At 40.1% G+C, this 12,763-nt stretch overlaps 1 protein-coding gene across 2 annotated transcripts in view; it reads right to left on the reverse strand.

The window, feature by feature from the left end:
- MNAT1 (MNAT1 component of CDK activating kinase) overlaps positions 1-12,763 on the reverse strand; it is a 214,358-nt gene that overhangs the window by 66,578 nt on the left and 135,017 nt on the right. The gene's annotated exons all lie outside the window — the stretch shown is intronic.

A 12,763-nucleotide genomic window follows, 5' to 3' on the forward strand; every position in this document is an offset into this window, starting at 1 on the left:
GTAATCCAATTTCTAAAAAAGTGAATCTATCTATAGTGCACTACACAGGTTAAAAAGAGGGCTGCCTGCAATCAGAGTACGTGCCCTGACAGGGAATTGAACCATGACAACCTGGTTCATAAGATAACACTTAACCACTGAGCCACGCCGGCTGGGCTCCTGCCTATTTTTTAATTGGACTATTTGTTTGTTTGGTGGAGCATTGCCCTGTATACCAAAAGGTTGCAGGTTCAATTCCCAGTCAGGGCATATACCTAAGTTGCAGGTTAAATACCCAGTCTGAGCACAGACTAGAGGCAGCTGACTGATCTCTCTCTCTCTCTCTCTCTCTCTCTCTCTCTCTCTCTCTCTCTCTCTCTCTCTCTCTCTCTCTCTCTCCTTCTCTCCCTCCCTCTCCACCCCCCACTCCCCCGCAAAAAATCAATAAACATATCCTTAGGTGAGGATTAAAAAGTAAAGATAAAAGAATTTTTATCTAGAATATATACAAAGTAATGTTATAACTGAAGAAAAATTTTAAGTCCAAAAAAATTTATCTAGTGGGAAAAAGATTTTAATAGACATTTTACCAAAGAAAATATACAAACGACTAATGAGAACATGGAAAGATGCTCAATTCCAAAATGGTGGTGGAAGCTACACTGACACTTTCCCAGAACCAAACTGGAAATATAACTAAAATACAGAAAAACCACCCTGAAAAATCAACTGAAGACTAGCTGGAGAGAACCCTGATAACCAAGGACATAAAATGGAGACCACATAGAGACTGGTAAGAAGGTGCAAAAGGGTTGGCTGGGCTCCCACAGACAGTAGCTGAAGTTCTGGAGAGAGATCTCAGGTGTGGGGGGTTCCCACTGCGAACTAAGAGGGTGCCTGCATATGCAGCTGTCTCTCGCTGGCAGACAGCAGCCTTGCTGCTTTTCACAGCCATATGTTATGTAGGCACCTTTCTCAGTTCTGGAGCTCTGGGCTTGGGGGCCCAGCTTGGGGTTTAGACACCAGAGTTCTCAGTGGGAACCCCTCCACAGTTGAGATATCTCTCTGGGACTTCAGCTGCTGCCTGTGGTAGCCCAGCCAGCCCTTTCATGCCTCTGCCCTTCCTACCAGTCTCTAGAGGTCTCCACTTTCTGTCCTTGGTTATCAGTGTTCTCTTCAGGTAGTCCTCAGTTGATTTTTCAGGGTGTTTCTTCTGTATTTTGGTTGTATTTCCAGTTTGGCCCTGGGAGAGTGTCAATATTGCTTCTACTTACTCTGCCACCATTTTGGAATCCAGTATTTCTTGTCTTTTAAAATATGGTGCCCAATAGTTAGATTACCAACTTTCCCAAAAAATTTTACTTCTCAAAGAAAACAAGCTTTTCCAGAATTCAAGGCTTCATCCTGAATACACTAAAAACAGCAGTAAATTTTTCTAGCTCTTCAATAATGATCAGGTCCATTCAAATATGTAAGTTATGCTTTAAAACATCAAAGAATAATTTATATAACCACTTAGTTGGACTTAAGCTTATTGTTAAATAAATTAAAAGTCAAATAGCCTAAAAGAGTTGTACTCTCACTTGCCCAAGCCAAGTCTCCAAAACTATTTCTATCAATTGTCCCTAATGTCATCAAAATCTTTTGATTGCAATCTGAAGTTACTTTAAAGCTTTATTAAATAAATGTATTTGCAATCCCATCTCTACAACATATACCATTTAGTCTTCAAATTATCACAGACAAAAAATAACCTCTTTAATAATACATCCACTTGCCAAGCAGATATGGCTCAATAGTTGAGTGTCAACCCACAAACCAGGAGTTCACAGTTTCATTCTCAGTCAGGGCACATGCCAGGGTGGCAGGCTTGATCCCCAGTAGGGGGCATGCAGGAAGCAGCCGATCAATGATTCTCTCCCATCATTAATGTTTCTATCTCTCCCTCCCCCTTCCTCTCTCAGAAATCAATAAAAACATTTAAAATAATAGTAATAGTAATAATAATAATACATCAATTCTGTTTTGCAATTCTTATTGTTACACCAATATAAACTATTCCTTGAGAAAAAAACTTCAAAAATAAAAATGTAAGATATTTAGAAACTTAAAATGTTATAGGAAAATGAGAAATAATATATATTTTAAAAGATTAATATCATTAAAGCATCTCAAATATAATTACAACCTAACACTGCATGTTTAAAAAAAGATTTCTATAAATTCCTTTGCATTGGAGTAGAACTATTATGGCTCATACTACGGGCCCGGTGCACGAAATTCGTGCACTGGGTGTGTGTGTGTGGGGGGGGGGGTGTCACTCAGCCCAGCCTGCCCCCTCTCACATACTAGGAGCCCTCAGGAGTTGACCCCCATTACCCTCCAATCGCAGGATCAGCCCCTTGCCCAGGCCTGACGCCTCTGACAGAGGCATCAGGCCTGGGCAGGGGATCCTCATTTCCCCCCATCACTGGTTCTGCCCCCAGCCCCCTCCGATTGCTGGCTCTGCCCCTTGCCCAGGCCTGATGCCTTGGCCAGAGGCGTAGACGCCCAACACCCTCCGATCGCCTGATCGGCCCCTTGCCCAGGCCTGACGCCTCCGCCAGAGGTGTCAGGCTTGGACAGGGTACCCCCATCTCCCCCCGATCACTGGCTCTGGCCCCCACCCAGGCCTGAGGCCTCTGGCCCAGGAATCATGCCTGGGCAGGGGACCCCCATCTCCCTCTGATCGCTTGCTCCACCCCCCGCCCAAGCCTGACGCCTCTGACCCAGGCTTCAGGCCTGGGCAAGAGGACCATCATATCCCCCCAATCCCCGGCTCCGCCCCCGCCCAGGCCTGATGCCTCGGCCAGAGGAGTTGACCCTCATCACCCTCCAATCACCAATCACCGGATCGGCCCCTTGACCAGGTTGAGGGCTCCGGCAGAGGTGTCAGACCTGGGTGGGGCCCCCCAGCTCCCTGCGGTTGCAGGCTCCGCCCCTGCCCAGGCCCTACGCATCTGGCCTAGGCGTCCGGCCCGGGCAGCAGGGACCCGCAGCTGCAGCAGCCCCACGATCGTGGGCTTCGCGTTAGGCCCAGGCAAGGGACACCTAGCTCCTGGGACTGCCAGCTTCGACCGTGACCAGCTCCCATCGCTGGCTCCACCCCTACTTCCTGCTATCACTGGCTAGGGCAGAAAAGGCACCTCATTCTCCGATCATTCGCCTTTGCCCTGCCCCCAGCTCTTAGCTCCCCCCTGAGTTTCCGATCACTGTCAGTGGCAGGGGACTTCTTCCTGCTTTCCCTTTCGCCTCCCTGCATTGTGCCTACATATGCAAATTAACCGCCATCTTGTTAGCAGTTAACAATCTTAGTTGGCAGTTAATTTGCATATAGCCCTGATTAGCCAATGAAAAGGGTAGCGTCGTACGCCAATTACCATTTTTCTCTTTTATTAGTGTAGATGGAAACTAAATGCAACAATATCTTTGTGGACACATACAACTGACTTTCAAAAGGCCAAGTGTTTGCCTGGCTGATGTGGCTCAATAGTTGAACAATGGCCCGTGCACCAAGAGGTCAGCAGTTTGATTCCCAGTTGGGGCACATGTCCGAGTTGCGGGCTCGATCCCCAATAGGGGCCATGCAAGAGGTGGCCAGTAGATAATTCTCTCATCAATGTTTCTATCTTTCTCTCCCTCTCCCTTCCTCTCTCTCTAAAATCAATAAAAATATTTTAATGGAATAAGATCTGTACATTAAAAAGAAATAAAGCCAAGTATCTCAAACTATATAGGTGAACATGAAATAAAAAGCCATAGCATTTTCTCCTGCTTTTATGTGTTGTGACTATTATTGCATTCATACAGATTTATCTCCCCCAAATGCAAAAATAAAGACAAAAAGGAATTAATTAGCTCTGCCTCAGATAGTTCTACACCTAAAACATTCAAAAGAGATCCAAATGTTACCCAGAAAGGTCCTAAATGATGTGACTGACTCAAGTTCAACATAGCTGTAGTAGTAAAGTCACATCTTACACAAAGAGTAGGTTCTAAAGTTAGAGTAAGGCAAAAACTGTTCAAAATAACCCCTCAAAAATCCTTAACATAGTCCATGAAGTATACTTTACATTGTTCTGTGTAATATCTTTGTATAAATCCAATTCAGATAGGTTTTCCCTAGCATTGGAATAGATTACTGTTCTGTGGAAAACCAGATAAAGTAGTTGGCTTCCTTTTGGCAGCCATGTTGTTTTGAAAACACTTTACTAGGGGAAGAGAAGAAGTCTTTGCTATTTTTTCTCCCTAGTTTGGTGTTTTTTTCAACTTTAGTTGAATTCAAATAAGTTAAATGTACAAATGATATGAGTCTGCTAAACATGACAGGTATTTGAATGTTCATTCAATTAAATTTATAAAGAAAAAATGACATTTGAGATGGGCTATAAAGACTGAATGGGGCTGAAATGTGGGGGGAGAAGTGAGGAATAGCATTTGCAGTGAAGGGAATTTCAATACCAAGAGTAACTTTAGCATAGTAGTGAAAATAGGAGCCAGAATATCAATGATAAAACAAATAAGAAACACTGAGTGAACTTGACTACTGTTTTCATCAAATCATAAGGCAAAATGAAAATAGGGAGATGGCAGTACCTTTAAGAAAAGGTAGAGTCCAAAGAAGAGATTGTGTTTATTTTGTTTGTTTTTGTTGTTCTAGGTTTTATTCTTCCCTGAGCACTGATAAATGAGGCAGTGTTGAAAATAAGTTATTATTTTTACATTCTTTCTCTGATGCTTGTCTTGCTACTGAACCACCATTTGTTGCCAAGAGGACAGAATGTCCAGCAAATCGTATCTGTTTCTATAAAAAGATCAGAAAAGAAAAACATCAAGGAGTCTATTTGGTGAGACAAAACCTGTCTCCTTAAAAGAGTCTACATTAATTTTAAGAAAAACAGTACTTGCCAAAATTTTAAAAACAACTTTTCAGGCATATTGCATTTTAGCTTATTTTTAGTAATTACAAAAAATAGCTTCCAAGAAAGAATTCTTATCTTGGCACTTTAAGTGATCTTTTCTCTAACCAACAGCAATGACAACTTATACATATATCTAAATTTCTAAATGTGAAAAAATATGAAAATTACTTTATATAAAATTCTCTAAAAGTATTATTATTGTATAAATAAAACAAAAAAACAGCATATCATAAAATTAGTAATCTTCTGAGGCAAAAATACTTTTTCAGTGAAAAGTTAGCAAAAAGCTTAGATCTAAACTATGTGCCTACTACAGTGCCTATGAATGTTTGTTCCATAAATGAACAAATGTTTTGTAAGGATACAACAGTATCCAACTCTCTCCAATCCCCTACTCCAGGCTATACCCCCAAAGAACTACATAACAAATCTCCTGATTCTATTTGAGGTAAATTAACTACAGATTGAGTCATTATTGTGCCATTCCCATTGTAGAAAATAAGTAGACAACTAAGCCAAGCTGCAACTGACTTTATTCTTTTTCTGTCTTAAAAGGACACAGCAAATATTATAAACTAGGGGCCCGGTGCACGAAATTCGTGCACTGGGTGTGTGTGGGGGGGGGGAGTGTCCCTCAGCCCAGCGCCTGCCCCCTCTCACATACTGGGAGCCCTCAGGCGTTGACCCCCATCACCCTCCAATCGCAGGATCGGCCCCTTGCCCAGGCCTGATGCCTCTGACAGAGGTGTCAGGCTTGGACAGGGTACCCCCATCTCCCCCCGATCACTGGCTCTGGCCCCTGCCCAGGCCTGAGGCCTCTGGCCCAGGAATCATGCCTGGGCAGGGGACCCCCATCTCCCTCTGATCACTTGCTCCACCCCCCGCCCAAGCCTGACGCCTCTGACCCAGGCTTCAGGCCTGGGCAAGGGGACCATCATATCCCCCCAACCCCCGGCTAGGCCCCCACCCAGGCCTGATGCCTCGGCCAGAGGAGTTGACCCTCATCACCCTCCTATCACCAATCACCGGATCGGCCCCTTGACCAGGCCTGAGGCCTCTGGCCTAGGTGTCCGGCCCGGGCAGCGGGGACCCGCAGCTGCAGCGGCCCTGCGATCGTGGGCTTCGCTTTAGGCCCAGGCAAGGGACCCCTAGCTCCTGGGACTGCCAGCTTCGACCGTGTCCAGCTCCCATCGCTGGCTCCACCCCTACTTCCTGCTATCACTGGCCAGGGCGGCAAAGGCGCCTGATTCTCCGACCATGGCTGGGGGGCAGGGCAAAGGCGGCCCCAGGGCCGCCTTTGCCCTGCCCCCCAGCTCTTAGCTCCCCCCTGGGTTTCCGATCACTGTCAGTGGCAGGGGGCTTCTTCCTGCTTTCTCTTTCGCCTCCCTGCATTGTGCCTACATATGCAAATTAACCGCCATCTTGTTGGCAGTTAACTGCCAATCTTAGTTGGCAGTTAACTGTCAATCATAGTTGGCAGTTAACTGCCAATCATAGTTGGCAGTTAATTTGCATATAGCCCTGATTAGCCAATGAAAAGGGTATCGTCGTACGCCAATTACCATTTTTCTCTTTTATTAGATAGGACTAGAGGCCTGGTGCACAAAATTCGTGCATGGGGGGGGGGGAGTTGTCCCTCAGCCCAGCCTGTGCCCTCTCACAGTCTGGGAGCCCTCAGGGGCTGTCTGACTGGCGGGGAGCGGGCCTAAGCCGGCAATCAGACATCCTTAGCACTGCTGTGGAGGCAGGAGAGGTTCCCACCACCGCCGCTGCGCTCACCAGCCATGATCCCGGCTTCTGCTTGAGCGGTGCTCCCCCTGTGGGAGAACACTGACCACCAGGGAGCAGTTCCTGCGTTGAGTGTTTTCCCCCTGGTGGTCAGTTCGCACCATAGCAACCAGTCATTCTGCCATTCGGTCTATTTGCATATTAGCCTTTTATTATATAGGACTAGAGGCCCGATACACGAAATTCGTGCAAGAGTAGGCCTTCGCAGCTGCGGCAGCTGCCTTGATCCCTTCCTCACATCTGCAGCTGCAACCCCGGCTTCATCCCAGAAGGATGCCTGGAAGGACATCCGGTCTAATTAGCATATTACACTTTTATTATTATAGATACCCTAACCATTCTAAACTGCCCTCCACACACATCACCACCACTGCTGCCGCCGCCTTCACAAAACCACCATGCAATTAAATCTGGACTGTAAATGCAGAATAGAATAGTGAGGATTCCCTGATTCTCTTTCACTTGCAATTTCACATAAATTATCACGCACATATGTAATGTAATGTAATTATTAGCAGTGGAATTCCATGGAAAGAACACAGAAATAATTATTGAATATTTACTATATGCCATGGTAGGCACTATATATACATTACAGATAATTATTATTTTGCCTGTTTTATAGGAAAAGAAAGTGAAGTTTTTCAAGGCCAAACAATCTACCCAGGTTTTAAACCCTATACTGCTGGAATGCACCAAACACTTTTCTATAACAGGACTACAGTATGAAAAATCATTTATCTAACATTCAGCAGATACTAGGCACTGTGAAGGTATGATAGAAAGGATATGCCACCACAAGAACTGATTCTATTTTCAAGCTTTTAACAGTATATATTTATATTTATTAGAAAGTGTTCACTTTAAAATATTAGCATATGAGTGCTTTTTCAATTAGTATAGAAGTACTAGTTCATTAAAACATATAACATTTTTTAGAAAATATTCACCTGTACTGAGATATGTGCTTCATCTTTTTTTAAATCCTGTTTCACTGATTTTATAGAGAGGTAGGGAGAGAGAAACATCAACCAGTTGCCAACCAACTGAGCCACTCGGCCAGGGCTGTGCTTTATCATTTTTAGATGCTCTCTTAGAAATAATAGAAATTCAGTCTTTTCATAACAAACACAATATTATTTCCTCAAATAATATACAAATTGATGGTTTGTCTATTAATCTATATAAATTAATAAACTTTGAAATATGAGCAAGAAAGACTATTTCAACAAGAATAATTCCTAACAACGTAGAAGTAACCACTTTCCTAGAAAGTTGACTATAATGACCAATTCTTAAAATTATACATATATGTATTTATTATTATTATTACTATTATTGATTTCAGAGAGGAAGAGAGAGGGAGAGAAGGAGAGAAACATCAATGATGAAAAAGAATCATGGATTGTCTGTCTCCTGCACATCCCCCACTGGGGACTAAGCCCGCAACCCAGGCATGTGCCCCAACCGGGAATCAAACCCTGACCTCCTGGTTCATAGGTCGACGCTCAATCACTGAGCCATGCCGGCTGGGCTAAATTATATTTTACTATACTTTAGCAGATCATTTTTCAAAATTGACAGACATGTTTTATGTTTACGATACAAATTACAAAAGCAAAATCACTTGGTAAGTGTTTTGTCTGGGAACAGTATATGTTTACTGGGCATAAATGGTGGTTCCACAAACACAAGTATACACAGTTTTAGTTTAAAAAAATTAATTTTATTTTATAACCTTCATAAGTAAAATACATAAATAGAAGTAAAGAGACACATTTAGTAAAGTAGTGCCCTAGAGAACAAAGTAAGTAATTATATGGGAGACTTTAATGAATACAGCTTTGAAGCACTTCTGGAAATTACAGGCCTAATAAAAGCACTAACATTCTACCAGTTGCTGAAACAGTTGACACTGCCAATCAGCTGCATTTGCTGAAGCATAATCTAAAGATTACTAATTAACCTCTACACTGAAAACAATGGCTGCCTACTATTTTGATTACCATTTTTAAAAAGAAAAAGAAACAGTCACTCTATGACCAAATACAACTAGATAAAACACAACTTTAGGTAAGCTCTGCATCTGCTTAATTACTTAATTGTATCATTTTCTGGTGTTGTTTATACTAAACCCAAAGATACTACTGGCTGGAGTCATGAGACTTATAATCTCTCCACAGGCTATTTCTGAGTTATTTCTATTTACTACAAAAAAATTGAAAGTGTTAGTGAAGAATCTTGGGGAAAAGTCATATTATATAAGATAGTATTTTCTTTGTTATTGTCTTTGAACATTTTGATCATATAAGCTCAAGAGAAATATGATTCAGGCAGGCATTCTCCTTCAGATCACTTTTGCCTTTTCATTAGAACTTAACCCCACACAAACACACTTCTGACCTCACCCAGCACACACCACACACACACACACACACACACACACACACACACACCTGTGTACTTTGTTCTACCACCATCATAGCCTACCTTTAATATCCGAAATCTACTCAGAGCACTGCTCAGAATTTAACATTAAAAGAGTCAATGTTTCCAAGTCTGGGCAATTATTATAAAAATGATTCTTAAGTCTTTTTAAGATATGCTGGCACAACATGCCAAAGAACTCGTTTTAAATCCATTTGAAAACATACTGGCATAAACATATATAAACTGGAAACTGTATATGAGAGTGCTGTTCAGGATTTTCCATCCTTTTATCTTTTAAATTAACATTGATTTTTGAATCTTAATGCTATCCGTTCTATGTTTTTAAAGTTGCTTTCATTCAACTGTACATGCCTATGACCTCCACAACGACCTCTACAAAAAGCAGTTGTGCACTTTACTGTGGTGCAAATCCTCACAGACAAGTTGAACCTGTTCTTTTTGGCAATGAGCCCTTGTGCTGAACACATAGCTGAGATTTATTATAAAAGGAAAACTAAGGGGCATTATTCTGCAACATTTATCCTTTACATATAGCCAAGTATAATCTTCTACAACTTTTGAGAGCCCTTAAATAAACAGATCGCCTCTTAATTGCAGTTTCTTATCTGTCACCAATTGTATGGCATATTGAGATTCATTTTACATCAGCAAAAAGTTAGCAGAGAAATCATTTATACTAAGAGTTGTTAAAGTTGATCTCTTAATATTTATTCAAAAATACTTTCAATATGCAGACCTAAGGATAATTACCTGCCTTGTTGTCCCCTTAGCAAGGTCAATGCAATGAATTAATAAACACCTGTCTTCAAGAATCTATACTTGAAGAAAATGGGTTTTAAAAAATCTTCCTACAGCATTCTTACAGATATTTTAAAAACATTACAGAGAAAACATTAGCCTTTACTTTTACAGTTTTATGATTTCTTTTAAATTTCAAAGCTCAGTTTTAATTAGTTTTCAATGTTTTAAAAACATTTCCCATTGATGCAGAGAACAGAGTTGAGGGGGAAGAGGGAGAGTAGGTGTGGGGTTGGGGTGAAAAAGGTGAAGGGGTAAGCATAAAATGGTTGTTACAAAATAGCCACAGGGATATAAAGTACAGTATAAGCCTTATACTGTAAGGAATACAGTCAATATTGTAATAACTATGTATGGTACCAGGTGGGTATTTGAAATTTTGGAGCGAATCACTTATAAAATATATGACTGTCACACCACAAGGCTGTACACCTGAAACTAATACAAAATAATACTGAATGTAAACTGTAATTGAAAAATAAATACATACATACAAATAAACATTTCCCATTCTAAACAATTTTGAACTGATACACAAGACTGCTGCCAGGCTACTTCCTTAATCCAACAGTAAATCTGATACCCTGAGGAAAGGAGAATTTTCTGAGTTACCACACTATTTACATTAATTCTTCAGGATTTGCTAATTGATCTATCATCAAGACTTGCCTTGTTGAAATGAAAAAAAAGAATATAACCACAAAAGTATGCTACTCTGAAAGTCAGGTTCAAACTAGCTTATCAGCTAATTGCTCAACATAAAGGAAACTGAAATATGTTGATTTAGGTGAATATTTCATTGCTCTAAATTCTTCTAATTTTTTTCTTTACTATTAAATGTAAAAACTGTAGACCTATGGTGGAAGCGAGTATTTTTTAATGGGTATAGAGTTTCATCTTTAAGATGAAGATTTATGGAAAATGATGGTAGAAATGGTTGCACAATGAATGTATTTAATACCACTGAACTGTAAACTTAAAAATGGTTAAGATGGTAAATTTTACATTATGTGTACTATTGAACTAATTTTTTAAATGGTGAAAAAATCTAATGATACATTATTAGGAATTAGGGGTTTAGTAGTAAGCAAAACAGACATGTTCATAGATGGCACCAAATACATTCTGTGAAGACAAAATAACTGAAGAGTTAAATAAAAATCTATTTCATTAAAGTTTAACATTTTAAGCAACTTATTCATATTTTTTTCTAAGAAAAGATGTTTTAAACAATTTATATCCCTAATACTTTCTTCCTTCTGTCTAGGGAATACAAGTAGAAGTTATGAGTTTGGACATTTTTAATTCATCACCAAAACAAGAAACATTTTTTTTCACATATGTAGTCTTTCAGAAAAAAACTAAATATATTAAATTTTAAGTGTTTTACTGTCATTACATCTTTAAATAGATATAATTAGCATGCAAAAAATTACTAACCAGTTTTATTCATAATATTAGTTTATACAATATGAAGCAACATAAAAATTGAGAATAACTATAAAACATGGATCAAATATGTTTTAAAAAAAAATGCCTGAAGACCTGGCCTTACACCATGTTCTATTATTATGCCAATGCTGGTGATACGTTTTAAATGACTAAGTCCTCTATACGTTTTGAAATGTATGTGCTTTAAGATTTCCATAATATCCAAAACTACTCATGTTGAAGTCATATAATTAAAAATAACATCCAAAGAACCCATAGTTGCTATGTCAAGCAGGTTAACCCAGATTAACCTCCAAATAACTTAAAGCAGCTGCAAGAACATTCACAGTCTCCATTTATTTTGGTTCTCTACACCACAACAGCTTTCCCATCTGTATCTCTTCCTTCCAGCAAGAATGCAAGCATACACTCTATTTTTTTTAAAGTCCCTGTATTATATAACCCCTTTGAATAATACAATGTTAAAAACATGGGCCTTGGAGTCCAAATAGTCAAATCCCAATTTTACCTTGAGTAACTTTTTTTTAACAATCCTTAGTTTCACCTGTAAAATTATTTTAAAGGATCAAATAAAATAAAAAACATAGCAGAATCAAGTGTCCACAACATGCTACCAATAATAATTATTATTTCTGTATCATCAACTTCATTAGGAGCAAGAAGAGAAGAAATATTTTGCACCATCTCCACAGTCTGTTAGTCACAACCACCAGATAAAATTACCACAGGCAATAATCACCATATGAACAGTAACCTTTCAAAAGCCTGCTTGAAAGTAAGCCTGGGCCATGTGACTCAGTTGATTAAGCATCACCCTGTGCACTAAGACAGCGGTTCTCAACCTTCCTAATGCCACGACCCTTTAATACAGTTCCTCATGTTGTGGTGACCTCCAATCATAAAATTATTTTCGTTGCTACTTCATAACTGTACTTTTGCTACTGTTATGAATCATAATGTAAATATCTGATATGCAGGATTTATTTTAATTGTTACAAATTGAACATAATTAAAGCATAGTGATTCATCACAAACACAATATGTAATTATACATTCAATATGTGTTTTCCGATGGTCTTAGGCGACCCCTGTGAAAGGGTCGTTCAACCCCCAAAGGGGCCGCGACCCACAGGTTGAGAACCGCTGCACTAAGAGGTCATCAGTTCGATTCCTGGTCATGGCACAGGTCTGGGTTGCAGGCTCGATCCCCAGTAGGGGGCATGCAGGAGGCAGCCTATCCATGTTTCTCTCTCATTGATGTTTCTATCTCTCTCTCCCTTTCCGTTCCTCTCTCTCTAAAAATCAATACAAACATATTTTAAAAAGAAAGAACT

This window comes from Myotis daubentonii, chromosome 1 (genome assembly GCF_963259705.1).
Source record: "Myotis daubentonii chromosome 1, mMyoDau2.1, whole genome shotgun sequence".
In the NCBI taxonomy this organism is placed as follows: Eukaryota; Metazoa; Chordata; class Mammalia; order Chiroptera; family Vespertilionidae; genus Myotis; species Myotis daubentonii.